This window comes from Rattus norvegicus, chromosome 16 (genome assembly GCF_036323735.1).
Source record: "Rattus norvegicus strain BN/NHsdMcwi chromosome 16, GRCr8, whole genome shotgun sequence".
Classification (NCBI taxonomy): Eukaryota; Metazoa; Chordata; class Mammalia; order Rodentia; family Muridae; genus Rattus; species Rattus norvegicus.
This window is the reverse complement of record NC_086034.1, coordinates 72,005,791-72,033,787: the sequence shown is the minus strand read 5'-3', so window position 1 is coordinate 72,033,787 and position 27,997 is coordinate 72,005,791. Positions and strand designations below refer to the sequence as shown.

Sequence of the window (27,997 nt, the reverse complement as noted above, 5' to 3'; positions counted from 1 at the left end):
AGTTAACCACGAAGTAAATCACATGTAGTGTGCAATGTATAGTGTGAGTTTTCAGTTAATATTTTTTTGAGGGAGTAAGGAGGGTGTTTTGTAATGTCATTCAATAAAGGACACCTCCAGAAATGGGTACATTAGATGGATTCTTTTGGGTAGTTTGTTTAAGACTATGATCCTTGGTTTCCCCAAGCTGGCAGTTGTATTATAGAATTCTGCCTGCCAGACAAGCCCAAAATAAGTATAGAAAAATAGCTACCCAAAAATGACTCCCGACTGATCAGAACCTAGAGAGTCAAGGGCTAATGTCCCTTCGCCACACTCTGGCGAGAACTCTCATGTGAGCTCTTCAGACTGAGGCTGTCAGTCTTTAACCTGTGTGCCTCTTGTCCCACATTCTCCACCACATCCCCTGGGCTCTTCCTGGACCACCTTCTCCCACCCTTTCCTGGTTCTCTGAGAAGAGAATCTGTGCTCCATGGATGGCTATTATGCTCATGAGAGGAAGAATTGTAGGCCTCCAGCTGCTCCAAAAATTCAAACAATGTGAAGTTGATTGAACTTAGGGCAATACATGACACATGTTGTGTTTTGTATGTACACACATGGATATGGGGAAGGGGCAGGCTGACACCGGGGTGGGTTAGCAAGCCTTCTGCAGGAGAGTCCTAAAGGTCTGGGATTGAGAAGAGCTGGTCTCCCTTTTTGCTTCCCAGTCTGGCCAGTCATCCTGTGTAGGTATTTCTTACATAGGACCTTTGGCACCACCTTGGGACAGGGGCGTCTTTTAGGCACTGTTTCTTCTCTGGAACTTCCTTCCCCTCGGTGGCATATATCCCAGAGAGGCTGGCAGAAATCTCTCCAAGAGCACAGACTTTCTCTCAGATGAGATACCATTTAAAGCTAAATAAAGTGGGTAACATTGAAGAAGCCTCTTCTTCCCCTTCACTGACTCAGTGGGCACCTTCCATTGGCTCTCTACAGTGCTGCCTCCTCCTGATCCACTGGACGCATCTTGCCAGGACTCCCTCCATCTTGACTTTCCCTGCAGAATGGGGCCCACGTGGCCCAGCTTATGGCTTAGCTTCCCTAGGTCAGTCCAGTCCTTTGCTACTTACCAGTGACCACAACAATGTGCTCTCGACCCTGCCTACCCCACAGAGTTGACCTCCTTAAAGAGCGACTGAGATTCCAGTCCCCCGTTACAGCCCTAGATGGAGTAGAAAATCCTCCGCTATCAGTCATGCCCACGGTCGCTGAGGGCACAGCCCCAAACACAGCCACCGGGACCTCTTACATCCGAACGAGGAATCTACCCTCCACCTCCAGTCTCCTGTCCCCTCCGCCAGCTTTCAAAGGCCACCCTGAGACAGAATAAGTGACACTAAATCCAGAGTCTCCCCCACCCACCCATCCACTGCAGCCCCGCCTGCCCACTGATAATAATGGGCCAAGACACTTTTATTATCATTATTAATTAGCACTTTCAAGCAATGGAATTAAATCAATATGGTGGACTGAAACTAATTTTAACAAGCCATTGAGATCAATCATTGGGACTTTTATCTACATAAATGCCACTAAACTCAGCTCGTTAGTGTAACATTAGCTGGGAAGAAAAAGAAGGGAGACTGGCGGGGTTTTAATTAGGAAGACATAAACTGAGCCACAATTTTTCTTCTTTGATTTGCTTTTAATCTCGTCTGCAGAGCTCCTCCAGTGCTGCTCTGGCTGATTTTCAGTCCCTGGCCATTGGGACAAGAAGGGGAGGGGATGGAGAAAGGAGACGTGAAGGGCAGGCAGCCAAGAACACTGCAGATGGCCCCTCTCCCGGGCCACCCTGAGATGTGCCAAGCCATCACCCAGTGGCCTCTTCATCTCAGCCCTCAGTGTCTTAGTCGTACAACCCGAGCATCCTTTGTAGTCACCTTCAGGGATCACGGATCCGTTTTTGCAGTATATGAACGTGATGCATATGTGCATATGGATATACAAGAATAATCAGTGAGTAGCAGAGGAGTCCTGGCTCCAGGTCAGATACCCGACTCCTAAACTAATATTTCACAAAAACAACAATGCAACATTAGCAATGGACGCCCTCTCCCCCTCAAACCTCCATTTTTCTTCATCCTCCTCGGAGTCTCTTGAGGGCAAGGACAAGACCTTATTCTCTGTGTGGTCCTTTCCTGTCTATCCCTCTTCTCTTCCTCTAAAAGAAACTATAAATGCTGGGTGTGAGTGCCAATCACTTCCCATCAATCTAACAAAATACCTGAGATACTTAACTTCTAAAGAGAAAAGGCTTGGGGTTGGAGAGATGGCTCAGGAGTTAAGAGCATGTCTGTCCTTCTAGAGGACCAGAGTTTTGAGTCCCAACACCTACAACTGCCTGAAACTTCCATGCCAAAGGATCTGACACCCTCTTCTGGCATCCACAGACAATGTACATGCACGCGCGCGCGCGCACACACACACACACACACACACACACACACACACACACACACGAGAGAGAGAGAGAGAGAGAGAGAGAGAGAGACATATATATAATTAAAAATGATAAAAATAAATATTTAAGGAAAGGTTTTAGCTAGCTTAAAGTTTCTGAATTTCATGTATTTCTTAACCATGAGTGATTAGCCCTATTGCTTTGGGCCTGTGTGAGGCAACCCATCCTGGTGCAAGTATGTGGTGGCACAATGCTGCTTACCTCATAGGCAGAAAGAAAATGAAGACGGGCACACAGTCCCCTTCAAGAGTGTGCCCCCAATGACCTGAAGACTGCCTGGTAGGCTCTGCTTCTTGAAGTTTCCATTATTTTTCCATAATACCACCTGGCCACCAACTCTTCAACACATAGGCCTGTGGGGGACACTTGTTTGTAACAGGACAAATGACAAAGATCACTATCCACATTTCATTTCTGCCAGTCTTCAGACAGGGACACCCCAAATCTTCCCTAAGGCACCTAAACAACACTTCCGGGATTGCCTTCCCTGAGTCTCAGGATCTCCTTCTAGCCTCTTTCCAGACAAACCTTGCCATCTCATTCTTTCAGACCCCATTCCAAGCAACCAATAAATGGCATTCCCCAAGTTCCCCCAGACACCCCATTCTGTCTGTGACAGCCACCATCATATAGTTCTGAACCTTCCTGCTTGTTTGCATCCTCAACTAGCTGCAATCATCTTAAAAGCAGAGACTGGACTTTGATGACTTCACCATTCTCTAGCACAGGGCTGGAACACTCTTCAGAGCTGTATGCATGTGTGGTGCTATCTGCTGAGGAAAGCTGCAGGCACTTTGTAGAGTGAGCCCAAGAGATGCTGCCTGTCCAAGGAATAGCTGTCCAAGTTCACTAGAATCCAGATTATTCCAGCACAACCCCAGATACCAGACATGGAGCTGCAGGATCTAGTGTTTGTCATTCTGGGTTTCAGTCTTGCTTTGGTCTGATCGTACCTTACTCTACTTGCCCCACTCTTCCTTTTTAGACTGTAAGTGTTTACTTTTGCAATTGCATGTTGGAAGTACAAAGAAATCATCCGAGTCTCAGAAAAGACACATTTGAAGAGTCTCGGGACTACTGGACATTATGAGAGGAACATGAGAAATTAGAAGCCCTGGATGCAATGTCATGGTTTAAACTCATGTGTTAGGTTGTCAAGTCAACAAGGAGTGAGCTTGTGATGGCCACTCTTAAGTCAACCTGACAATACTTCAGTGTATTTTATATGAGGATTTCTAGAAAGTTTTAACTGAGAAGAGAAGACCCATCTTAAGCATGGACCACACAATTTCATAGGCTGGAATTCTACACTAAGCAAAAAGGAGAATGCTAGCTGAATATCATCATATTCATTCTCTCTCTCTCTCTCTCTCTCTCTCTCTCTCTCTCTCTCTCTCTCTCTCTCTCTCTCCTGGCTGCTTCCCTCCCATGATGGACTGTGTCTTCAACTGGGAACCAAAATAAACTCTCCCTTGCTTCAGTTGCCTATGGTCAAGTATTTTGTCATAATGGTAAGAAAAGTAACCAGTATGACATTATTGCTGTGACTGTTCTAATTATTATCAATCAGTGTGCTCTGATATCATCCTCACCTAGAAAATGATGAGAGTTTGGCTCTCTTATTTTAAAAAGAGATCCTCTATTGTCTATTGATAATCTACTTATTAGATACGGTTCACATTATAAATTAATAAATTAAATTTCTAGGTCATATACATCAGTTTCCTATAAGCTATTGCAGAGCAAACCAATGCGTGTGTTCAGTTCATGCTTGCATTTACTAGAAATCAAATTAGGAGCAGAGGTCCTAGGTCTCGGTGTCCATACCAAGACACCACCAAATTAGGACGCTATGTAGTCGGCAGGGCTTTGTGAGTCCTGTGTACTTTGGGTTCATTGTGTACGCTTTTATAGAAAGTTCCTTTAAAATCTCTTAGCCTTAATTTGCTCATCTGCAAAATGGGGCAAGTGTAATGCTAAGTCCTGGAGCTGTGGGTGCCTGTCGTGACTGGATGAGTGGATGGATGGGAGCATGGTCTTGCACACGGGTGCTCAGCAATCATTAACTCCCAGAGCACTTATCGTTCTCCCTCACTGCACTTTTTTTTCACATTTACACAATTTATAAGGGCATTTGACATACATTTCTGCTCATGATGACCAACCACTCCCATCAAACAAAGGAGACTAGATCTAGATATGGGAGTTGTTTCTTGAGTGGTGGTTTCTGCCAGCTAGAGGCGCATGGAGTAAGAAATAAGTTGATCAAAAGGCAAAAAGTTTCGGTTGAACAGGACAAAGTCTGGGAGCTGTGTCACAGCATGGTGACAATAGTTGATAATAATGTAGCCTATTTGAAAGTGTACTGAGTGGGGGTGGGGTGACAAGAACTTATCATTGAAGCTGATAAACATGTTAATTAGCATGAGATAAATAAATATATACATCGTTTGTGGATATTACATCACTGAAGTTAGAACAAACAAGGTCACTTTTTTTTTCCGGAGCTGAGGACCGAACCCAGGGCCTTGCGCTTGCTAGGCAAGCGCTCTACCTCTGAGCTAAATCCTCAACCCCACAAGGTCACTTTTTAAGGACTGCATAGTTTTTTACTTATGAAGTTAGACCTCGAATTCAGGGTGTCACCTAGAATCTAATAATAAATAACAATTTAAAACTTCACTGCCTTTAATTACACATTAAAGTTATTTGGGAATTTGGCCTTCCTTTAGGTTTTCTCCCATGCCCTGCCATCTGTGGCTCTATTAGTCATACAAATAGAGCTGCCAACGTTTTTTAATCCGTGTGTCATAAAGCTAACCCATATGCTGTGTGGTGACTTCCCATTCTGAGCTGCGAGTCTGAGATCTGCTGGAATTACTTACATCAGAGCCTTTCTGTGGGGTACTATGTCCCAGAGAGATTCCACTTTCCTAGTTAGTCAGAGGAGGAAGTTGTATTGTGACAGACGATGTGCAGACATCAAAGATACCTTTGTCATAATGAATGCTTATCTGTCCTGTGTCAGTAGGCAAGTTTCTAAGTCACAGAATCTTGGAGTGGGGTTGCATCATAATCCTAGATCTGCATGGCTGTATGCTGTATAGCAGCTTAAACGAAACAATGTCCCTTCCGGAGACTTCCCCTATCTGAATCTCCCTAAAATCTAGGGTGAAGCCCATAGCCCTCGGTGGTAGGACTCCTGAGTACTTTGAGCTGTGCTTTCTCCTCGGGGTTCAGGCCAGGAACTCACGTGCACGCGCAGCCTTGCTGTAACTTCGCTTAAAGACTAAGCATTGCGGTTCCTTTGAAAATTTCCTAAGCCAAATTAATCACCATCCCCACACCCAACTGTCTTCAGGCCCTACCCCCAAGGTGTCTTAACTTCCTGGTATCTAACAGTTACTCTACCCTCTCAAGGTTGTCTGGGTTCAAGGCCCTGCAGTGCCTTTTCAAGTTGCTTCCCGGTGACTCCGCAGACTTGGAGGTCTAAGTAGAGCTTGAGAGGAGGGACAAGAGCTGCTCATGGTGTGACTCTTCTTATATCATGCTCAGAAACCTGCATCAGCTCCTAAATCTATCTCCATGGCATTCTCCTAAACTAAGGATGTGCTAGCCTTCTGTCCCATAACAAAGTACACGGCATAACTTACAATGAGAAAGGGCTTACAGTTTGCAATGGCCCAGTCCGTGCTGAGGCGGGCCCCTTGTTTCAGGTGGTGTCAGATGATACCAGTGGGGAGCACGTGGCGGAGCAAGCCTCTCACTGTGTAATTCAAAAATCAAAGAGAAAAATGATAGGTGTTGTCTCCTTCAGTGCGGTGTCCCCATGACCCGAAGACCTCCTGCTAGGGTTCACCTCCCATAGTTCCACCACTCACCAGTAAGTGCCACCCAGGAGACAACTGACAGTCAACATCCAAATTGTAGCAACTGTAGCACGTGGATGTTTGTTTTGCTTATTTTACCTTTAATTTACATATATGTATATTTCCTTAATGAAGTCTTCTGTTATATGGCGCTATAATTTTTCTCCAGATGCTTGCAATGAACACACACTGCCCTGTTAATTTAAACCCACCCTGGCATTTTAAATTCTCCTGCATCCAAGCACGAGCCCCTCCGTCAGCCTTTCTCCAAGTGAGTCCCTTGTCTGGGAATTCCCTATTGCCACATTTCTGCTCTATTCTACTGCCACCACACTCGCCCACATTGCAGACTGTGTTCCTTATCTCCCTCTTTGAGTTTGCGACCCAAATTCTATGGTTTCTGAAAGAACAGAAATGAAGCGATTTTCAGGTATGGGGTGTGCAGTTCAGTGATTGAATGCTTGCCTGGTCTGCCTGAGGCACTTGGTTCCCTTCTCAGTGCCACAGAAAAATGAAGACTTCCTAAGTTCACTCAACAAGGTATGTCTCAATGACACAATATGCTTCCAGGTCTAGTGAACTCATCTTCCTCACCCATTTGGTGCTCAGCGTTGAGACAAGTCTTGTCTCATAGCTAGCCAGTGAGCTTCCTTTGAACGACAAGAAGCTACTGTGTCTCTTTATCTCAGTAGCCCTCCCTCATAAAATGTCAGCTAACACCCACCAAAGATGGCCTGGCCTGAGATCAATGGCCACTTCTCATGCAGCAGACTCAGAGTCTAGAAACTTCCATGACATGCCTTCTCTGTCTTTCAGATGAACCCTGCCCACATCCCTTTCCTACCTAACTACTTTTTTTCTTTCCTCATTCATTGTTTTCTGTAAGTCTTTAGCCAAAAACATGTGGCCAAGACTCGGGGCAAGTCAAATCCATAATCAACAAAAGTTAAGAGTTAGAACACACCAGAGACCTTCAAAAATGGCCCACAAATCTGTGGATGTCATAGCTCAAGTGAATTAAATCAGCTCCTTGCTGTTCATAGCCAGCCCTCTCCACAATAACAATACCAAGGTAAGATTCAACCTGCAGTACGCTGCTCTTCTCATGGCCATGTTAGCTTACTGCCATTGCTCAGTATAGCTTATAAATCCCTTCCTTCCTGAGTCCTCAGAGAGAAGTCCATGATAAAGTATCAAGCATTATTAACATGGGAGGTCAGGGATATAGTTCACCAGGTAGAGTACTTGGCTAGCTTGCATGAGGCCCTGGATTTGCTCCCTAACACAACACAAACTGGATGTGGTGGTGCATGCCTGTAATCACAGAACCTGGGAGTTGAAGGAAGGATCAGAAGTTCAATTTCAGTAATATAGAGAGTTCACAGCCAGCCTGAGCTACATGAGACCATGTCAAGAAAGGAAAGGAAAGGAAAGGAAGGAAGGGAGGAAGGAAGGAAGGAAGGGAGGAAGGAAGGAATGAGAAAAGAAGTGGCTGAGTATGAAATTGAGGTAAAGAAATAGCCAGAAAATCTCTTGCATGATCTGAGAATAGAAGCTTGAATCATCCCCATGCTAAATACAGATGCCCTTATTAGTCTATTTTGCTAATAGACAGCTGCAAACTGAAAGGTGTTCATTTATTCAGTAATCAAATAGATATTGAGTGTCTACTGTGTGTCAGGCTTTGTCCTTGGCACTTAGGGAAATAGCAGTGCACAAGGCAGAGAGATAAAGCCTGGCCCTTCGAGGGCTTACATTACTCATTGACAAGGAAGTAAATAGGTCAAGCGTGTTTTACATCAAAGGCGGATCCACACTACGGTGAAGGGTAAAGAGGGAAGGACATTAGATGTGTCAGAGCTCAGGGCAGACAGGGAAGTCCACAGCTGAGCACAGTCACCCTCTGAATAAAAGCAGGAACACAGAAAGAATAAAGATGAATGTGAGGCAATTTGCCAGTAGCTCCCGGGTAGCCCTGCAGGCCCGATTCCTTCAGATATTCTGTGAACCACGAAGATAACAGCAGAGAACTGGCAAGGGTCTCCTCTAAGGTACAGAAGTCACATGGCTTGCACAGCCTGGTCTGAGCAAGCTGAAATCAAAGCTTGCAAGTCTTGCCTTGCAGGAGGCAAACAATAGGAACGCAGGGCTCAGGAGCCAGCTGGCCACTTTCACAGTGGGCTTTTTAATTCCTTTGATTCTTTCTCCCTCCTGTAGATATTACACACTATGGCCACGCCAGTGGCATTTGTGTGTGCATATATGTATACAAGTCCAAAGGAGCCATCCACCTTGCATTTTGAGACCCAGAGTTTGCTAGGATGTCTGGCCAGTGAGCCCCAGGGCTCTATTTGCCTTTCTCAGTCCAGAGATAGAATTACAAAAGCACACCACCAAGCCTAGCTTTTTGCTTCAATCGTGGGATTTGAACTCGGGTCCTAAAACTTACTAGGCATTCTGGGCATTTTCAGAAAGACGGCTGTCCCTAGAATTCACTTAGATCACCTGGACCCATTTAGGAAAGGTTCAACCACTAATAGGTACTGACTGCAGCATCTCAATTCCTGCATCCTCTGAATCCACATGAACCTCTGGTATTGTCTATGGACGAAGCATGAGCTTAGGTCAAGAATAAAGGGAATAGGTTCAAGTTCCAGGTTTACAATGTCCGAGAAATTTTTAAACCTTATTTTCTTCCATATAATCTCTCCAACTTCCCACATATCTCAAGGGAAAGATCTGGCTTTCTCAAAAGTATTATTTTGTGAACCACGTTTTATGACATCTGGAGTTCCTGTGGATGATCTCACACTGTTTGCTAAGTGTATCCTCTGCCTATCGCTCCCTTTACCAGGCCTCACTGTCATCTCGAGTGATGCTCACTTGCCATATCATTTTCAGCCAAACAGAAGACTCATTCTTCATAGTCCATTGCCCCTGTCAATAAAGGCTAGGTCTAGGATGGCTGAGGAGTTGGAACCACTCAGTCTGTGTTATAGACCATGAAAAGAAAAGGTGGAGAGACTGGAGGGGGCCCTCCAAGGCGATCAGGTTCCTCCGAGGAGTCTGAGAGGGGAATTTTGGAGAAACAACTCCATTACACTTGACATGTAAGTGTGAAGAACTGAATTTAGATTCCCAACAGCCACGTATATGCCAGGTAGGTATGGTGACCTATGACCTAAGCACCTGGGAGACAGAGACAAGGAATCCCCTGGAATTAAGTCAAGTGAGAGGCGCTGCCTCAAACTATCCTGTAGAGAATGTCAAGGAAGACACCTAGTGTTAATATCTAGTGTACCTGCACATACACATATGCCCACACACATGTATGCACACATACCGAAAAAGAAAGAGGAAGAGAGGAGGAAGAGGAGGAAGAGGAGGAAGAGGAGGAGCCACTTCCAGCTCAGACACCTCACTCCACACATCCACTTATACCTCAGGGACTAGGAATAGAATGCAGTGACCACGCCCTGCTTTGCTCCAAGAGAGACAGGAAACTTGTCCTCTCAAAAATGAAACCCCAACCTGGAAGTTAGTATGTTAAGTGGAATAAATCAAACTCCAGGGGGCAAATGCTGTGTGTTTTCTCTTATGCGAAGACCTGGAATTTAAAGTTAAGCATGTGTCTGACTGTTAATGTCATAAAACTAGAGAAATGGCGCTATGTGGGGAAGAAAAGATGCTAGGGAGGTGAAAACGGCGAGAACAGCAGAATGCACGTTTCCCTCACTGGTTGCTCCCTGTCTTGGCTTACAGAGCCACCTCTGTGCTGTGTTCAATGCTAGTCATTTATGCTTACTATTTTTTTTTCTTTTTTTTCGGAGCTTGGGACCGAACCCAGGGCCTTGCACTTGCTAGGCAAGCGCTCTACCGCTGAGCTAAATCCCCAACCCCATGTTTACTATTTTTATTTGTCTTTTGTTGGTTTGCTTTTGTGGGGAGCGGGTGTGGCGGCAGTCCCAAGATGGCGCCCAGGACTACAGCTAAGTCTCATGACTGGCACCTGACTTCCTCACACACCTGAAACTAGCGACGTCCATTGTGAGAGCTGCGCAGGCGCACCATGACGCAAGATCAGGCCATGTGACGTGGACCTATGAACGGAGATTATGCAGTCTGAACGGAGGAGGCGGAGTTGAGGGAGGATATAAGGGAGTGTGCTCGGGGACTGGAAAGGAAAGAGAGAGGAAAGAGAGAGAGAAGAAAAGAAAAGAGAAATTGCTGTTTGCATTCAGAAAGAAAGGTTCCTGAGTAAACTGCTTGAGAACGTCGTGGTGTCGCTCCTTTCTGCGGGACAGAGACGGAGACGACAGCTTTTATTTTTTAATTTCACTCATTCTTTTATCTCTTCTGCCCATTTCAGTAATTACCTGGGTATCACTCCTCATGTCCTCATGGGAAGGGTGAGGTCAGAATACCTGGTAGACGCATGTCCTCGCATGCCCACAGCAAGCTTCTCTAACACTTCAGGAATGCTGATGTCTCCGTCACTAATGGCTTCCAGGGCTTCCTAAAGGCTGTAATAGGCACAGGATAAGAGTGTGAGAAGAAGAAACAATTTGCTGACAGTTATCTGCTCCAAGATTCCTATCTCATCAATCATTTGGAGTCAGTGTTTCTAAATTATGGCTTAGCCTCACTGGCTAGCTACTGTGGGGCCAAAGTGTCATTCAATGATAAGTATTTGCAGGAACCACCTTCAACATCAGAAGCATTGCCACTGGTGGTACACGGACCAAATCCACTAACCCTGATCCAGTTTACACTCTGTCCTCCTCACTTTTATACCCATGGAATCCATCCCCTCAGGCAGTCCACCAGATGTACGCCGATGCAAACGAGCAGTATCTTCATTGTGGAATGTGAGAGGTTTTCTAAATCAGATCAGAAGCTCGATGAAATTGACATCCCTTTGGAAGACATCTGCCCAGTGTGGTTATTATTCCGTCCCCAACAAAGCAAAAGTGTTCCATTAGCCCTATAGGATGAGGTTGCTTCTAAGAGTAAGGGGGGCTTAGAAAGACTAAGGAGTTCAAAATCTCCTTTCAAAAGGCCAAGAAACAGATCCAGTGTGGCCGTTGACTTCAAATTATGTTATGATTCTGCAATTCATAACATGCAAACCAAATTCCAGGTCTAATTTTCATCAACTCCTATACAACGGAAAGAACATCTCATAGAAGTACAGTGTCTGGTTGAACATCTACTTGCCATTGTCCGCTACAAATTCACCAATATAAACAGAAGTAGCCATTGGTCTCCGCCATGCTTGTATGTGTCGTTGTAATTCTTGCCACATTATTCAATCACAGTGTCCTCAGGTATTGGTACAATAAGAACTTTACTACAAACAGCCATAGGTGCCAGACTATCCTTCTCCTACTGCATATGTAGGTTTAGGGGGCAGCACTAATAGTTCTTACTACCCCATTGTCATCAGCAAGGAGTTCTGCATTTGTTCCTGCTAGGAAAAAGGCTAAACCCACCCCAACATAGGAAAGGTCTTTTTCCAGTAACTCTATTTCTAAGTATTCTATCAGTGTTCAAGGCAAGAAAAGGATGACAGTGGGTATAGCATGAGGAAAATACTGATGTGGACAAATGACTATCAGAATACAGGGAAAGCACGCGGCTGTCACAGGGCAATGACCAGACACAGAAGCTACCACCGCTAGGGCTGGAAGGCAACAAAACAGTTGACATCCAATTGACAAACTTGGAGTCGGAGTTCTATGAATCTGAGTCCTCATCACTGAGGGCAGAAAGGGGTTGGAGATCTTAAGAATGAAGAAGCTGAGGCTCAGAGCTCAGAAGAGGCCCATGACATCTTTGAACAGGCCAGGGGGGAGGCTGGATCTAGGAAAGCTGAAAGAATCTGAAGGATAGGACTAATTACTGCCTCCTGGGTGCAAGGCTCTCAGTGAGCTGCCCCTTGTTATCGTTCAGAAAGAGACAGAGAGCAAAAGAGAAGAGTAGTCCTGGCCTGACAGCAGATCACAAGGATGCCCTTGGAAACATAAGGGAAGAGTCTAATAACGAGGACAAACAAATCCTAAAACTTACAGGGCAAAAAAACTTGGTATGTTCTGATTATTATGTGAACTGAATCAGAAGTCAAAATCTTCCTCCTATACCGTCTACAAGCCGGGATGGCTTGACAACTGGACACCCAATGATGAGAGGAGGAAATTGTTCCAATTATAACCCCTCTCTTCCTCACTCACCACAGGAACTGAGCAGGAACTTCACTCAGCAAGGCTACTACAAACAGTGCTGTAGTCCTACCCACCTCCTAAACACTTATTTATATAAAAAAAATCCCAAACAGGAGGTTTTAAGAAATGATGGTGGGGAAAGAAAGAGAACATCTATGATACGAAGAGAGGAGGGAGGGATGGTTCAAGAGGGGATGGAGGAGTACAAGCAGAATCAGGGATGCAGAGCCAAGTTCCTGGTCAACCAGCATCAAATACTTGTGAAAATGCCATGAAGGAACCTGCTACTTTGTTTGCTAATTAAATTAAAATAAAACAAAAACATCTTCTTCAAAGAATGATTGTGGGCTGAAGTCAATCAGCGCACACAATATTCCAAGCTCTTTATAGATCTTCAATAAAAGTTGATTCCTCCCCTCTACTAGGAAGAAAAAAGTACTAATCAAAATGTTACCTACATGACTCTAGTAATATATTAAAAGAAGGATAATAAATCTTACCAAATTGGACGTATTCCAAGACTACAATGTTGATCAAATGTTAGAAAATTAATTAGTGTAATTCAACACATTAATATATCAAGTAAAACATCATTCAACATTTTTAATAGATGAAGTAAAAAGTACTTGATAAAATTAATGACGATTCATAATTTTTGAAATACTTCCAGTGCCAAGACATAGAAGTAATTTGCTTGGTACGAAAGTTTATTTAAAAAATTGCACAGAATATAGTTGTATAAATCAGCTTTGCTTTAGCGCAATGAGATACCTGCGGTGACTAGATTTATACACATAAAAGACTGATTTGTCTCACAGTTTGGGGGCACTATCTCAAGTCCAAGATCAGTGGCTTCTTGTTTTAGCCTCTGCTTACGGTGACATAGCAAGACAAGAACATGTGAAGTGAGCATTGCAGCTCGGAAATCAAGCCATCGCCATGGTGTCAGTTTCGTTGGAGAGCACTGTTCATCCGTTTCTTTTCCTGACACACCGATAAAATACCCTGACAAAAGCTTGGCTCACAAACCCAGGTAATGGTCAACTATTATGGGGAAATCGAGTTAGCAGGAACTTGAGCCAACTAGTTACAAAACCTCCATGATCAAGCATAGAAAGCAGAGAATTAATGCACGCATGCTTGGGGACTGAAAGCCTTTTACCTCAAGTAGGAACCATAGGAATTTGGGTAACTTCATTTCACTTGCATCTTAAACACTTTCTTGGGTGCTGTCAAGTATCTACCTCTCCCATTTGAGGATGGATAGCTGCGGTGTAATCCACATCTATAGCTTTGTGGGTTAAATAACACCTAAGTCATAATGAACAGCTCAGGTCACATGTTCATTGTCAAAAATTCGGTCTCCACTAAAACCCAATAGCATGCCAATAATTGTCTCTCAAATCAAGAATAGTTGTCCGCAAATAGAGAAGACCCTTGCTTTAATATCCTAAGGGATTTCTGTGATTTGCCTATAGGGTCCTGCCAATGACTCCAGATGGCATCCCTATATGCCACTAACACCTCAAGGATCATAAATCTGCTGGGTCATATGGTACAAGTGGTTAACAGTCTGCTCAGAAACCTAGACCTGTTGAAGAGCTCTCTCCTGTTCTGAGCCCCAGTCAAAATTAGCATTTTTCTGCTTTGTTTGGTATATGGGCTAGAGTAACATACCCAATCGAAGAGTGTGCTGCCTCCAAAATTCAAATTTACCAACTAAGTTTTGTGCTTTTACCATGATGGTGGGGAAGGGTAAGATACAATTTATCTTCCACCGGTGTTAGAAATAATACTTCAAATTCCCAGGGAACCCACAGGACACACCAGCCAGAGAAGAAGCTAGGCTACTGCAGATCTTCGCCTTTTCCTTCTCTCCTCCAAAACCAATCCCCATCAACTGGGAAGAAATGAATAAAGCAGTTCAAGACTTGAAAGTGGAAATAGAATCAAAAACAAAACACAAATTGAAGAAAATCTGAAATAAAAAAAACTTTAGGAATTCCAACATGAACCTCAGAGGCAAACATCACCAACAGAATACAAGCTATGGGAAAGAAAATCTCAGGCAATGAAGACAAGATAATCAGTCAAAGAAAATACTAAATCTAAAAGACTCCAGGCACAAAACATCCAGAAAATCTGGGATGCTATGTAAAAACCAAACCTAGAAATAATAGGAAGAGAGAGAGAAGAAGAAACCAAAGTAACAGACAAAGAAAATATTTTCAACAGAATCATAGAAGAAAATTTCTCTAACCTAAAGAAGAAGGTGTGTATCAAGGTACAAGTATACAGAACACCAAATAGACTAGACAAGAAAAGAAGTTCCTCTCAGCAATGATAACCAAAACATTAAAGGTAAAAGACAGAATACCAAAAAGTGCAAGAGAATAAAACCAAATAGCATAAAGGTAAACCTAATATAATAACACCTGACTTCTCGATTGAAACTCTAAAAGCCAGAAAGGTCTGAATAGATGGTCTATAAACTCCAAGACACCAACTCATAGACTACTATACCCAGCACAACTTTCAATAACAATAGATGTGGGGGAGAAAAAAATCCATGATTGTTGCAGGATATTTGGCACACTGTGAACCCAAGTGTTATTTACTGTTTCCAGTTGTGGTATGCCTCAGCTTTAGCACACACCTTTCTGCTTGAATATTGTTAACAAGATTAAGTAAAATCAACCCCAGGTCCAGAGGTGAAGCAAACGACCAGTTGACAAGAAGTGAACATAGAACTATTAAGAAGAAAAAAAACAGAGAGATTAAGAGCGAATCAGGAAGACAGAGTCAGAAAGACGCACAGAAGTAAAAAGGAAGGGCATTCCATTTGAAGGAGGTTTTTTGAGCACCTGTGAGAGAGAGGACTGCTGGTGGGACATCAGCTGATAAGGAAGGTCAGCTGGGTGCTTTCCCTGCCTCTCTGAGCTAGCAGATTTTCACCCCAGCATCTAGATCCTGAGTCTTCATTGGTAAAAATCAAATGATTGAGATTTTGTTAAATAATAATAATTAATGATAATTAATAATAATAATAATACAAAATTTAAGCAGCAAGAGACTAGATGGCTCAGGGACTAGGATAAAACCAAATATTAGTGTTCCACTAAAGGAAAGTAGCAATAAAATGGCTCCTGATGACATTCTGCTATATTCATAGCTCAGCGTCTTGCTAAGACATCATCAGAGAGGCTTCTTCCCATCAGAGAACCAGATGGGAACAAATACAGACACCCACAGCCAGACGATATGTAGGGACTGGGAGCCCTCAAAATACTCAGCTCTAAACAGAATGTCTCCATCAAATCCCTCCCCTCGGGGCACAGGGAACCCAGAGGAAGAGGAGGCAGAAAGAGTGCAAGAGAGATGGAGGACACCACGGAGATAAAGCCTTCTAAACACATCAAAACCAGCACACACATGAACTCATAGAGGCCGAAGCAGCATGCACAGGCCCTGCACAGGTCTGTACCGGGTGGGATGCTCAGGTTGAGATGATTCCCTAATCAAGAAGTGGTCTCTGACTGATAACCACTTGGAAATGAAAATTTAGATTTCTCCAATAGAGTCTCACTGGAGAAACAAATAACGGGCCACATGCCCAGCTATAGACAGTCAACACAAAACAAACATGATAGAATAGACAGTGAACACAAAGCAAACATGGCAGCATCTATGAGGGTTGCTTGTCTCATAATGTTATGTAAGGCTTTCCCCTTTTTAAAATTTCTTCTTCTTCTTCTTCTTCTTCTTCTTCTTCTTCTTCTTCTTCTTCTTCTTCTTCTTCTTCTTCTTCCTCCTCCTCCTCCTCCTACTCCTCCTCCTCCTCCTCCTCCTCCTTCTACTTCTTCTTCTACTTCCTCTTCTACTTTTTTATACTACAGATTATATATATATATATATATATATATATATATATATATATATATATATATATATATATACATAGGCTTCCAGTTTGGTGTTTTTCTGGGATTTCTGAGTGTGTGAATGAGTGGGTCTCTGCATCTATATCTGTTTTTGTGCCTTTGGATCTTTTCCTTCTGTTTTTTTTTATTTTTTCTTATTCCTATATGTTTGTTTTTATTTTATCTTATTTTATTTTTATCCCATAGAACCCTATTTGTTTTCTAATGAGAGACAGAAAGGAGATAGGTCTGGATGGGAGGGGAGGTGGAGAGGAACTGGGACGAGTAGAGAGAGGGAAAACCGTAATCAGGATATAGTATTTGAAAGATCTATTTTCAATAAAAGAAAAATATATAATTTCAAAAAAATGAGGTAATATTTCTATATGCTCTGGACCATTAGAAAATTTAGTAAGGTAAAAGGCCTTTGAATTTTAGTTGGATTTATTTCTCATCTCTGATGTGCATGTGCTTTACCAGCAAGTCCAAAGTGGTTGCTATCTCTTGCTTGACCCAATCAGCATAATATCTTCAATATAATGGACCAACATGATACTCTATGGAAGAGACACACAATCAAGGTCCCTCATGAACTAAGTTATGACAATGGCTATAGAATTGATGTTCCCTTGAGGTGGACTAATAAAGGTGCATGGGTGACCTTGCCAGCTAAAAGCAACTTCTTTTTGCTGTCTTTCTGATCAAGAACTAAGAGAGAAGCATTTGCAAGATCAATAGCTCCATATTGGGAGACATGTTAATCTGTTCAAGTAAGGAAACCACATAGTATTGAAGCTGCAATTAGTCATCCCTTGATTGGGCTTGTGATAATCAACTGTCATTCTCCTGATCTGTCTTCTGCACAGACCACATGAACAGTTAAAGGGTGTTAAGATGGGAACCACTACCCCTTGCTAATCCTGGACGGTGATGCCAACTTCTGTAATCCTTCTAGAGAGGTGACACTGTTTTGGCTTCACTATTTCCCTGTTAGAAGCTTCTCTAATGGCTTCTATTTTCCTCCTCAATGCACCAGTTAGGGAACCAACATGGGTATTCTTCCCAGTTATATGTTCTGGGACTAAGGAAATGACCAGAGGATGAGTTTAGGGACCCACTAGACCCACCGAGAGTCAGACTTTGACTAAAACTCCATGAATCATCTGACCTCTATGTGCTGTTACTTTAACTGGAGGGGCCATAGTGCTTCTGTGAGTCTCCTGGAATCCATGTCAATTCAGTATTAGTCTCTAGTAGCCTTTGCAATGTCTGATTATTTCCTTTTTCCCAATGTAGTCATCTTGATAAAATAACATGGATCCCTTTGGGGGAAGGGAAAACATTAACAGTTGGGGAAGGATGGGAGACAGATTCATAGTAAACCTTTTCAGTGTTGTCACATGGTCTTTCCTGAAGGACACTTGGCCTTGGCTTCGCTTCATTAAATGGGTTGTGTATTTATAAACTGGCTCGGGTCTGGAAATTGTCTGATGGGCCTTGAGCCTCTGTTGCTGCACTTCAAGGTAGCCTTTCATTAATTTGTTCCAAATGTTTATGCTTATGCATATCAAGTAAGAACTTAGTAGGCTTCCTATCTATTTCATCACTGGGAAGACCATGATTAATAGCCAGGGCCAAAGGTCTACACAATTCAAACTATTATAAATATCATGTTGGCTACAGTGTCCATTACGGTAAGTACCCTCACCTTGCCTTTGATGATTCAGTGCTACCACTTGGCCCCTTGTTACTCTGGGATCCAATTAGAACACCTGCATTTAATTCATACAAATGAGCAGCTGCACCTCTACCATAAGGTCTAGCACAAGGAGAGCAATGACAGAGCTCTTCCATTATGGCGGTGGCCCTCTCACCGATTTATGCTTTCGTGAAGGGTGTAGTTCAGGCCCTTCCATTGTATAAGATGAGGGTTAACATTGTAAACTTAATTTAAGCATTCCAATTTGCCCGAGCTTTAAAATTCCTCCATCAACATTAAGCCAAGGGATATGAAGCACCTCCAGCTTATTTCTCATTAGGTCATCTTTTGAACTGTGTGTTGGCCAATCAAATGAACTCTTTGCACCGTCGTTAACTATGTGAGCTATAACATCAAACCTAGACTCTCTACTCAATGGTCCTACATCAGTAAAATCAGACTGATCCTCTCTTACGTCCTTTCTGCCATTATCCTACATCCTTAAAATCCATTCCCACACATAGTCCCCAGACTTCTGCTTGAATGGATTAGAAAACTCATTAAGTTCTTTAGTGGTAAAGCACAACCCTTCATGGACACTTTTTACCTCACCTCTAGAGGGCTGGAGAGATGGCTCAGTGGTTAAGAGCACTGACTGCTCTTCCAAAGGTCCTGAGTTCAAATCCCAGCAACCACATGGTGGCTCACAACCATCTGTAATGGGATCCGATGCCCTCTTCTGGTGTGTCTGAAGACAGCTACAGTGTACTTATAAATAAATAAATCTTGAAAAAAAATGATAAGGTACTTGAAAATAAAAAAAAGGGAGCTACCTCACCTCTAGAATCTTATTATAGGTCTAGAGTCAAAGATGGGCACCGAGGGACCTCAGTGTTATCTGGCTTAGCATCCTTTTCAGGAAAGGGCTTGGTTGCTTCCACAAACCATGCATGGCTACATCCCTGAGGCAAGGTCAGAGAAGGTACTTCATGGGACAGGGGTGGGATCCAAATTCCACATTAGTGTAAGTTTGTTAGAAAAACAAAGCTAATGAAATAGGATTCACTGTATTGACTTACATGATTGTTCTAAGTAGCCCAACAATATCTGTCTCATGTTGGAGACACTACTCAGTCCAAGAGGATGATTACTTCAGCATTGCCAATCTGGTGTTTGAGGCCTGTAGAGTCCTATGCAGTCACCGGTCTTCAATCCATGTTAGAAGGCCAGAAGCTGAGTTCTGATATCGGTGAAGGGATCCAGCAGCAGCAGCAACATGGCAGATGAACTTGCCAGTGAGGTCAAAGGCAAGGGGTATAAGTAAAGATTCTTTCTTTGACCTCATTTTACCTGAGCTGCATGGGGTGGGGGTCCTCACCACTTCAAGTAGCCTGACCAAGAAAATCCCGCAATGGTGTGTCCCAGGAGGCTCGCCTGTTAGTGGGTTCAAGATCTAGACAAGTTGACAAATGTGTTTAATCATTACAGCGACCCTATTCAAACCACAGATAAAAGATTCTTCTATAGCCACTTTTTCAGCAAAAATCTAAAGGTGCCAGGCCAGAAAGGGACAAAACACGTAGATGGGAGGGGTTGAATTAAAAAGGAAATAGTACTGTTATTGTGGACATAACACTGTGCATATGAGAATCTTGAAAGAATCCATGAGTTATTAGATTTTTTTAAGCAAAACTGGATATAGGAAGTGGTACTACTGTAGGGTAAGACAGAGTAGTTTATATTGATCTTAGATAGATTATATTAACATTCCAATAAATACCAACAATGACATACATTTTACAAATCTGGTGATTTGGAGGCACTAACAGTGGGGCAGAGGAGGAAAGCAATCACAAAGTAGCAAAGGGTCAACATTAAATGAAGGAAACCACTGGATACTGTTTTCTATCTAAGTGCAAGGATAGAGGTCTACCTTTGTCCTTCACACATATGCACACATACAAACACATGCATATGCTATATATACAGCAACAATAATAATGTTTAAAGGAAGCAAGAAAGGAACAGATTTCAATAACCTGAAAGACAATGTTGAACATGCTAACATGTATTAAGAATTCCAGAAGGCAAAGAAAGAAAAGATAGAAACTTAAAGGAAAAAATACCAGTGTGTCTGGTAAGACACCATGTAGACCCCACTTTGGAGGATAAGCCATGATTGCTGGTCCAAGGTCAGCCAGGGCCACAGAGGAAGATACTGTCTAAGAAGTAAAGAAGGAAGAGAAATATGCTCAGGCATTATTAACTCTTGGGGAGAACCCTGACCTACAGGTACTGGGAATTTAACAAATCCTAAGTAGTTTAAATATCATCAAGAGGAAAGAAAACATTATTTTTAATTCCTTAAAATGAAGAAACTCTATTCATCAAATGGTACTACAAAGGTTCTTAAAGGACAAGACATGGAGCGCAAGGAGATTGTGTGAAATCAAGGACATACTCCAGAATATAAAGACGTTCCTACAGACCAATCACAAAGGAGGTCTACCAGGAAGTGGGGAAAGTCTGAGACAAAATAGAAAAAAACTGTATGGCGAATAAACTTTCAGAAAGAGCTTGTTCTCATCATACGTTAACAAAGCCTGATGGCCACTCTTGGCTGTCAGCCTGACGATGTCTGGAATTAGCTAAAACCCAAGTGGCTAAAAATGCGTGTGGGGACATTTTTTCTTTATTGCTTCATTTGAGGTAGGAAGATGCATCCTAAATCTGGATCATTTGAGGTGGGCAGACGTACCTTAAATCTGGCACACCTTCTGGTGGCAGCCTATGTAAAGAACATGGAAGAAATTTCCTCTCTGCCTGCCCTCGCTGAAGCAGGCAAGTCCATTCCATCACTGGCATTAGAGTTCACTTCTTCCAGATGCTAGGTAAAGACCAGCTTCGACTCCAGCCCCAAGGCCCAAGTAACTACTAGATTCTTGGACTTTCCATCAAGAGACATTATTGTAAGAATAGTGATTAATACCTGAAAGCCACTCTAATTAATCCCAAATATATAGTTGATCTACCAGTTGTTTCTCTAGAAAACTCTAAGGAATACAATGAATTAAAACTATGATGAAAAATGTAAAACTATAAACTTTCTGCAACTATATACTATCCCATAGTTATACATATTACATATACATATATATACATAAACTCATATATGTTTGTGTATCTTCTTATGAAATGTCTATTAAATCTTTTTTTAAGTCTAGTTGTTTATATACAATGGAATTTTGAGAGTTCTTTATGCTGGATACAAGCTCCTCATCAACTCTCTCTCCCCCTCTCTCCCTCCCTCCCCCCTCTCTCCCTCCATATATACACACACACTCTCTCTTTATATATATATATATATATGTATGTATATATAATACATATATATATGCTCACACACTCACATACACTCACAAACACTCACAAACACTCACAAACACACACACACACACACACACACACACACACACACACACACACACACACACTCTAGGAGTTCTCCCTGCTTCTTTTTTTTTTTTTCCCGGAGCTGGGGACCGAACCCAGGGCCTTGTGCTTGCTAGGCAAGAGCTCTACCACTGAGCTAAATCCCCAACCCCCTCCCCCTGTTTCTTGCTGAGTACTATTTCATTGCATGAGTGCATCTCGGTTTATGCATCAACTCCTTGACAGGCATTTGGAACGGTTCCATCGTTTGGCAATTATGAGCAAAGCTTCTAGCACACACTTGATGAAAATCTTTTTTGTGGAGATAGACTTTCATTGCTCCTGGATAAATGTGTAGGTGTGGCATCATTGGGTCATAGGGTAGGTGTAATTCTGACTATAAAAAATAAATCTGTCAACAGCCTTCCACGGTAGTTTTTGCATTTCACATTGGACACAGCAACAGCCTTGTGGGAGTTTTGTCTCTTTCACATTCTCGCCAAAGCACAAGGCAGTCAGTCTTTAAACTTTTTAGCAATCCTACTATGTGCTGTGGTGGCTTATATTTTTAATTTACAGTTAAGGGATGCAAAATTTTGACTAATGCTATTAAGATCTTTTTGTAGATATATTGAAGCTTGTGTGTCTTTTTATGAAGTGCCAACTAAATCTTTTTAAGTCTAGTTGTTTATATATGATGTTGTTTATATATGATGTTTCTATATTTAGTTGTTTATATATGATGGAGTTTTGAGAGTTCTTTATCCTGCATACAAGCTCCTCACTGGCTATAGTCTACTAATATTTTCTTTCAGGATATGACTTAATTTTTTATTTTCTTAAAAATGTCTTTGAATAAGTTCTGAATTTGAAGTTTAATTTATGGGTCTTTCGGGCTTGAACTTTATGTTTACTAAATCTTTTGGGGGCATCGAGCTTTGGGTTTTATAATTGTTTTTTGCTTGCCTCAAATCGTGATGATGTTTTTCTTTTCAAACGTTAAATTAAAACTTCATTGTAAATGACTTCCAAATAAAAAGCATCATACAATGAGGTTAACCAGACCCAAGGTCTACAGATCTCAGGGAACTCCTCTACCTCTAAAGCTGTAGAGCTTCTTACATTATACTTTCACTGTCAAATACATTTTATGCCAGCAAAAATTATATATTTTATCTGCCATCAAAACATAAAAGTTTCGTGACAGAGTTCACACAAGAAAAGCAACTAGCTTTTTGTCCTCCTTGACGACACCTTAAGTGTCCTTCACCTGTATCCAATCCTTCTCATCACGTAAGGATTACCCCTTCTCGTTCACCCTTCTACGTGTTATGCTGTGGTCACATGCACATTTGTGTACCTATATTCACACGTATATAAAAGCTGTTGACAGGTTTATTTTTTATAGTCAGAATTACACCTACCCTATGACCCAATGTTGCCATGCCTACACACTTATCCAGGAGCAATGAAAGTCTATCTCCACAAGAAAGATTCTCATCAAATATGCGCTAGAAGCTTTTTGCTCAAAATTGCCAAATGGTGGAACCGTTCCAAATGCCTGTCAAGGAGCTGACGGAGAAACTGAGTGCACTCATGCAGCGAAGTAGTACTCAGCAAGGAACAGAGGAAGCTCCCAGAACATGCAAGAACGCAGATGACTCTCAGAAGCATGGGGCCAAGGGGAAGAAGACAAGTATCAAAGCGTACGTTCTCAGTGATCCATCTACTGGACATCTGAAGATGACAACATAATAGAAAGTAAAGAAGCAGTGGTGGGGCAAGAACTCAGGGCCATGAGTCGACTTGGGTGATGTAAATAATCTATCTTAACCATGATAATGACTGTCTCATGGTATACAGCTGTCAAACATCCCTGAGCTCGTGTCAAAAGGAGAAACACTTTGCTGTGTATAAATCATACACCGAGAATTTAAAACTTTGCTGTATTTGATTTTTCTAGGGTTTCATTTAATCAGTTGTCATTATGTTTATGTCTCCACGTGTGCATGGTGTGTGGTTTTGGGGGGAGGGGGTCCCACACCACTGCCTGCGTGTATAGGTCAGAGGATAACTTTGTGGAGTCAGTTCTCTCCTTTTATGTTTTGATGAGTTTCAGGGATGGAAGCAAGGTCTCCAGATTAGCATAAGAATCCACTGAGTTGGCTAGCTAACCCTAGGGTTTAGTTTTAAATATTTAACTAGGAAAAAAAAATCTGTTATAAGGTGCCTTAAATGCTCATTAGACTAACAAAATGTTAAGTCCATCAGCACCGAAGGTTGACAAAGGAAAAGCCACAGGAATGGCTGCAAGCTGCGTGCTCAGCAAAGAAGTTGTTAGCTTGGAAGGCCACTTGCTTCTAGGGATCGAGTATGAAAAGAAGGAAAGGATACGGGATGAGGAGAAAGAGCTTAGGTGTAGAGAAGCTGCATCTTCCACGTGGGTGCCTAGAGTGAGAAATGGCCACTGAGTGTGGTCCGAGTGTGGTCCACAGTGCCCAAGCTTCTGTTACCTCAGTCTTCATAGCCATCAGCTGTTGGGAAGCTGAGGTCTAAGGTGCTAGCTAATCTACAAGAGAGGTGGGTTCTGAAAGGTGCCAAGTTGGCAACACACCTTGAGATCCACCACACAAGCATACACACATGAGTGATGGTGTCATACACATCCCTGTGTGACATAGCCCCTGTGGGTACAGCATGGTAAAGTGGGAGGTATGATTGCCCTATGAGCCAGCATTCTGCTCCCAAGAGTGTAGCCTACTGAGGCAAGTGACCATGCATACAGGGACACAGGCCCATCCTCTCACACACACACACACACACACACACACACACACACACACACACACACACATACACACCATTCTATAAACCACTCGAAAGTTTGAGTAATGGAATACACACACATTCCTATTGTGAATTCACTAATATATCACTGTGTGTCAGCAAAATCATTATCAAAATGCAAAAAACACAGCATGTCTTGTATTGATAGAAAGCAACAAGCAAAAACATGAATAAATCTCATGTCTTGGTCCAGGTTTTTATTGTTATAACAGAATCCCCCAAGATTAGGTAATTTATAAAGAAAAGGGGTTTATTTTGGCTTATAATTTTGGAGGCTTCATGATCCTTGTGAGGGCCCCAGGCTATTTCAGCTCCTGGGAGAAGACAGAAGAACTAGAAGGCTCTGGAGAAAGAGGGAGGGGGCAGCCTGTCCGATAGCTTACTGACTCTTATAACAGCACCCTTAACCTGCCCACCAGGACTCCACCCTCTGGCCCAGATATACCCAACAAGGCCAAACTGTAACACAGCTCTTTGTACAATCAAGGCTCCAGCCCCTGACCTTTTGAGGGACATGCTGTCATCACAGCACTTAGAAACAGTATGTTAAGTAAGGAAAAAGGAATAATCTACTTACAGAGTATAAAGATTTAACATCAGCTGAACTAAGACCTGTATGGGAATATGGGCACCCCCCATTCCAGCCCGCTTTGCCTCTCTCAACTCCACAGATAGATACTGTTTATCCACATTGAAGTTTTCTGCCTACTCAGCTTCTGGCAAAGCTAAAGGCACCATTTTTATTGGCTCAAATGACGATTAGGATTTGTGGCAAATTAAAGTATCTTTAATTGTGAGCATTGTCGCCTAGACACATTGTTGCACGTAGACAAGACTGTACCATAGTGAGAAGAGAATCTTCAGGTGCACTGGGAAATCAAGCTCTCTAACAACTTCTTTGCTTTGCTTTGTCGAAATAGACCGGAGTTGAGCTCATAACATCTCTGAAGAATGTAAAATGTAAGCTATAGATCTCTGAGGAGAAGCAACAAGAGATTTGCACAACGGCCAGGGTCATCATGACTACTTTGACACATGCAGTAGTGTTGGAGAGACCAACTCAACTCCTAGCCCTTTATGTGTGATGCTTTTGTGCTCAATAATCAAGCTATATCTATAGGTTAGGGCACTTTCCTTTTTGCACCTTATATTTCACGATAAAAAGGGGAGGGAATGGTACACACTTAATCGTTCAAGGAACTAGGCAAGTTTCACATGAAAAGAAACGGCTGAAGGGGTAGTTAATGGTCATCAATCATGTAAAGAAAGAAAGCAGATTTGCCACGTGTTTTCCACAGGGCACAGCTAGGACCTTTGAGAAAGAGAGTTGTCTAATAGTACAAGCAGTGAGCATCCAAGCTTATACCCTACCCTGGACAGCTCCATCAGTGGCCAAGGTTGGTACTGCACCCCTCTTGCTGCTCTGAGGCCTTCATAGAGAACTAGAAGGAGCAAGCTGACACCATAAAGGAACAAAGAAGGAGTGAGGATGAGTTTACTTTTAAAGACCAGGTTCTGGTCTGGATGAACTTGTTCTGCTGTGGCCCTCCAGGCAAGGGCCTTGAGAGACTCAACAGTTCCTAAGAGCAGGAACAGCATGAGGGCTGTTCAAGTCATTCGCAGCTGCCCTGAAGTTCACTAGCTTGCATCCCGGGAGATGAGAAGCAGGCTCTGCAGGACAAGAAGTCACAGACAATGGTGCTATAACAGCACGGCCTGGCCATGTGCTCAAACCCATCAGCTCTTTTCATCTCTAGTGTTTTGGTAGGGTGCAAGCTGGAGAAAGGAGTAACTAATAGGATGGGATGGGGTGGGGAGGCGCGGTGGGGGGGAGGTGGAAATACACAGCTGAATCAGACAGAAGACATTTGCACAGAGGCCACAGAGGTCACAGGAAGTCATACGGTCTTCAAGTTGTCCAACCAGAAAGGGCGAAAATGGAATATTTTATCCATTGTATTACAAAGCTTGTATTTCTAGGGGTGTTAATACACCTTGTACTCAGAGGACGCATAGGTGTGATGGTCAAGTGAATGCTTAAGTGTGTCCTGCTTGAGCAGCCCGAAGACTGTGCCCCAGAGGCAGGAGAACAAGAAGCGGGCTGTTTGAAGGAGGTGCATGGTGCCACTGTGCTGCTGAGTTAGATGCATGAGACAGCCACGCTCTGCCTACAGCCTGGACCTTTGTGGCCAAAGCAGCAGGACCAAGTTGCTGAAGCTCACTGCAAGTGACCAGTGCTGTTTCCAGGGCCCCCTTGGGCCAGTCATCATGCCAGAGACCTCGAGTCAACACGCACCCTTTCTTCTCCTCACTGGTCTCTAACTAGTATGTCTCATGTTACCTCGTTTGATGCTACCCTTGGTGCCAGCCTGACTCAGAAGGCAGATCCACTCTCCTTTACCCTCAGCAGCGAGAAGATAGCTGGAGAAGGCTAGCACGACACCTCCATTGGGACCATCCTCAAGAAGGGATGCAGGTGATCTCATCGCTGAGAGGAGCAGCCCAGCCTGGGCAGCCTCATTCCCTTAGCTGTTCTCCCCTCCCTTTAACCTTCCCTGGAAAATAATAAATGGCCTCTACTCTGAGGAGATGTGGCCCCGGGAGCCTCCTGTATATGTTTCTTTTACTCAGCACTGGTTTCCTCAGCAGATCCTTGCTCAGGTTCTATACCTACATACAGTCTCTGGGTGAACGAACCCCAGAGAGAAATGAAAGTACTTCTTCCCCAGGGGTTTGCCTCAGGCTGAGCCCTGCTGCCACCTTCTCCCCGAAGAGGGCAACCTTCCAGTGCCTCCCTTTCCTTCCCTTTGACTGTCAACACTTTTCCAAGATTCTTAATAAAACTGAAACGTCTTCTCCCCCGTTCTGACTCCAAAACAAACCTCCCTGACCTGTGGAAAAGTGTAACTCACTTCATCGCTCCCTGATATTTCTCCTGCCTGACAGTTAATAGCCTTGTTATTAAAGGAGCGCCAGTCTCTTTCCCAGGCTCCACCCTTCCTCATTAGCATATTTGTCAGGGCTCCGCAGCCAATGCAAGATGGCGGCTATAGGTGTTCTGTGGCCTAGGTCACTTACATGACAGCAGCAGGTATGACCCATTAAAAGCTCAGAGAGCCTGCTGGCTTGGGAGTGGGGAGCTATTTCCCAGAGCACATCACATGTTGTGCCTACTTCACTGCAGCCAGGGACCTGCTGGGTGTGCAAGGCAGGGCCCTGGCCCACTTCACACATTGGGTATTTCCCAACAGCACTCTTCTGGCTGGGAACTTAATCCTGCTGGAGCCTGGTTGGGAGTGCCCCACGGGCCCCCTCCCGAGGCCCGAGTTCACATTCATGGAGATTGCTACACTACCAGGCAGGCCCTGAATCAGGACTGTGTGACTCACTTGTCAACCGATTTCTCTACAGAAACCTCTTAGCAGTTAATTTCTGGCTAATTTATTATCCTTCGGCTTAGCCCTACAGCGCCATTAGCTAGGCGCCTGACACGACTGAGTGAAATA

At 43.2% G+C, this 27,997-nt stretch overlaps 1 protein-coding gene across 6 annotated transcripts in view; it reads right to left on the bottom strand.

Moving 5' to 3' along the window:
- Window positions 1-1,424: 1,424 nt before the first annotated feature.
- LOC120097505 (uncharacterized) overlaps window positions 1,425-27,997 on the bottom strand; it is a 98,254-nt gene continuing 71,681 nt past the window's right edge. For 4 of the 6 annotated variants that reach the window (XM_063275890.1, XM_063275894.1, XM_063275886.1 and 1 more), the window contains 3 exons: window positions 10,399-10,895; window positions 6,174-6,269; window positions 1,425-2,856 (listed from right to left, as the gene is read on the bottom strand). The gene's annotated coding sequence lies outside the window, so the exon portion shown is untranslated. Of the gene's footprint in view, window positions 6,270-10,398; window positions 10,896-27,997 lie in introns of all 6 variants that reach the window. The other 2 variants (XM_063275885.1, XM_063275887.1) reach the window with 2 other exon arrangements.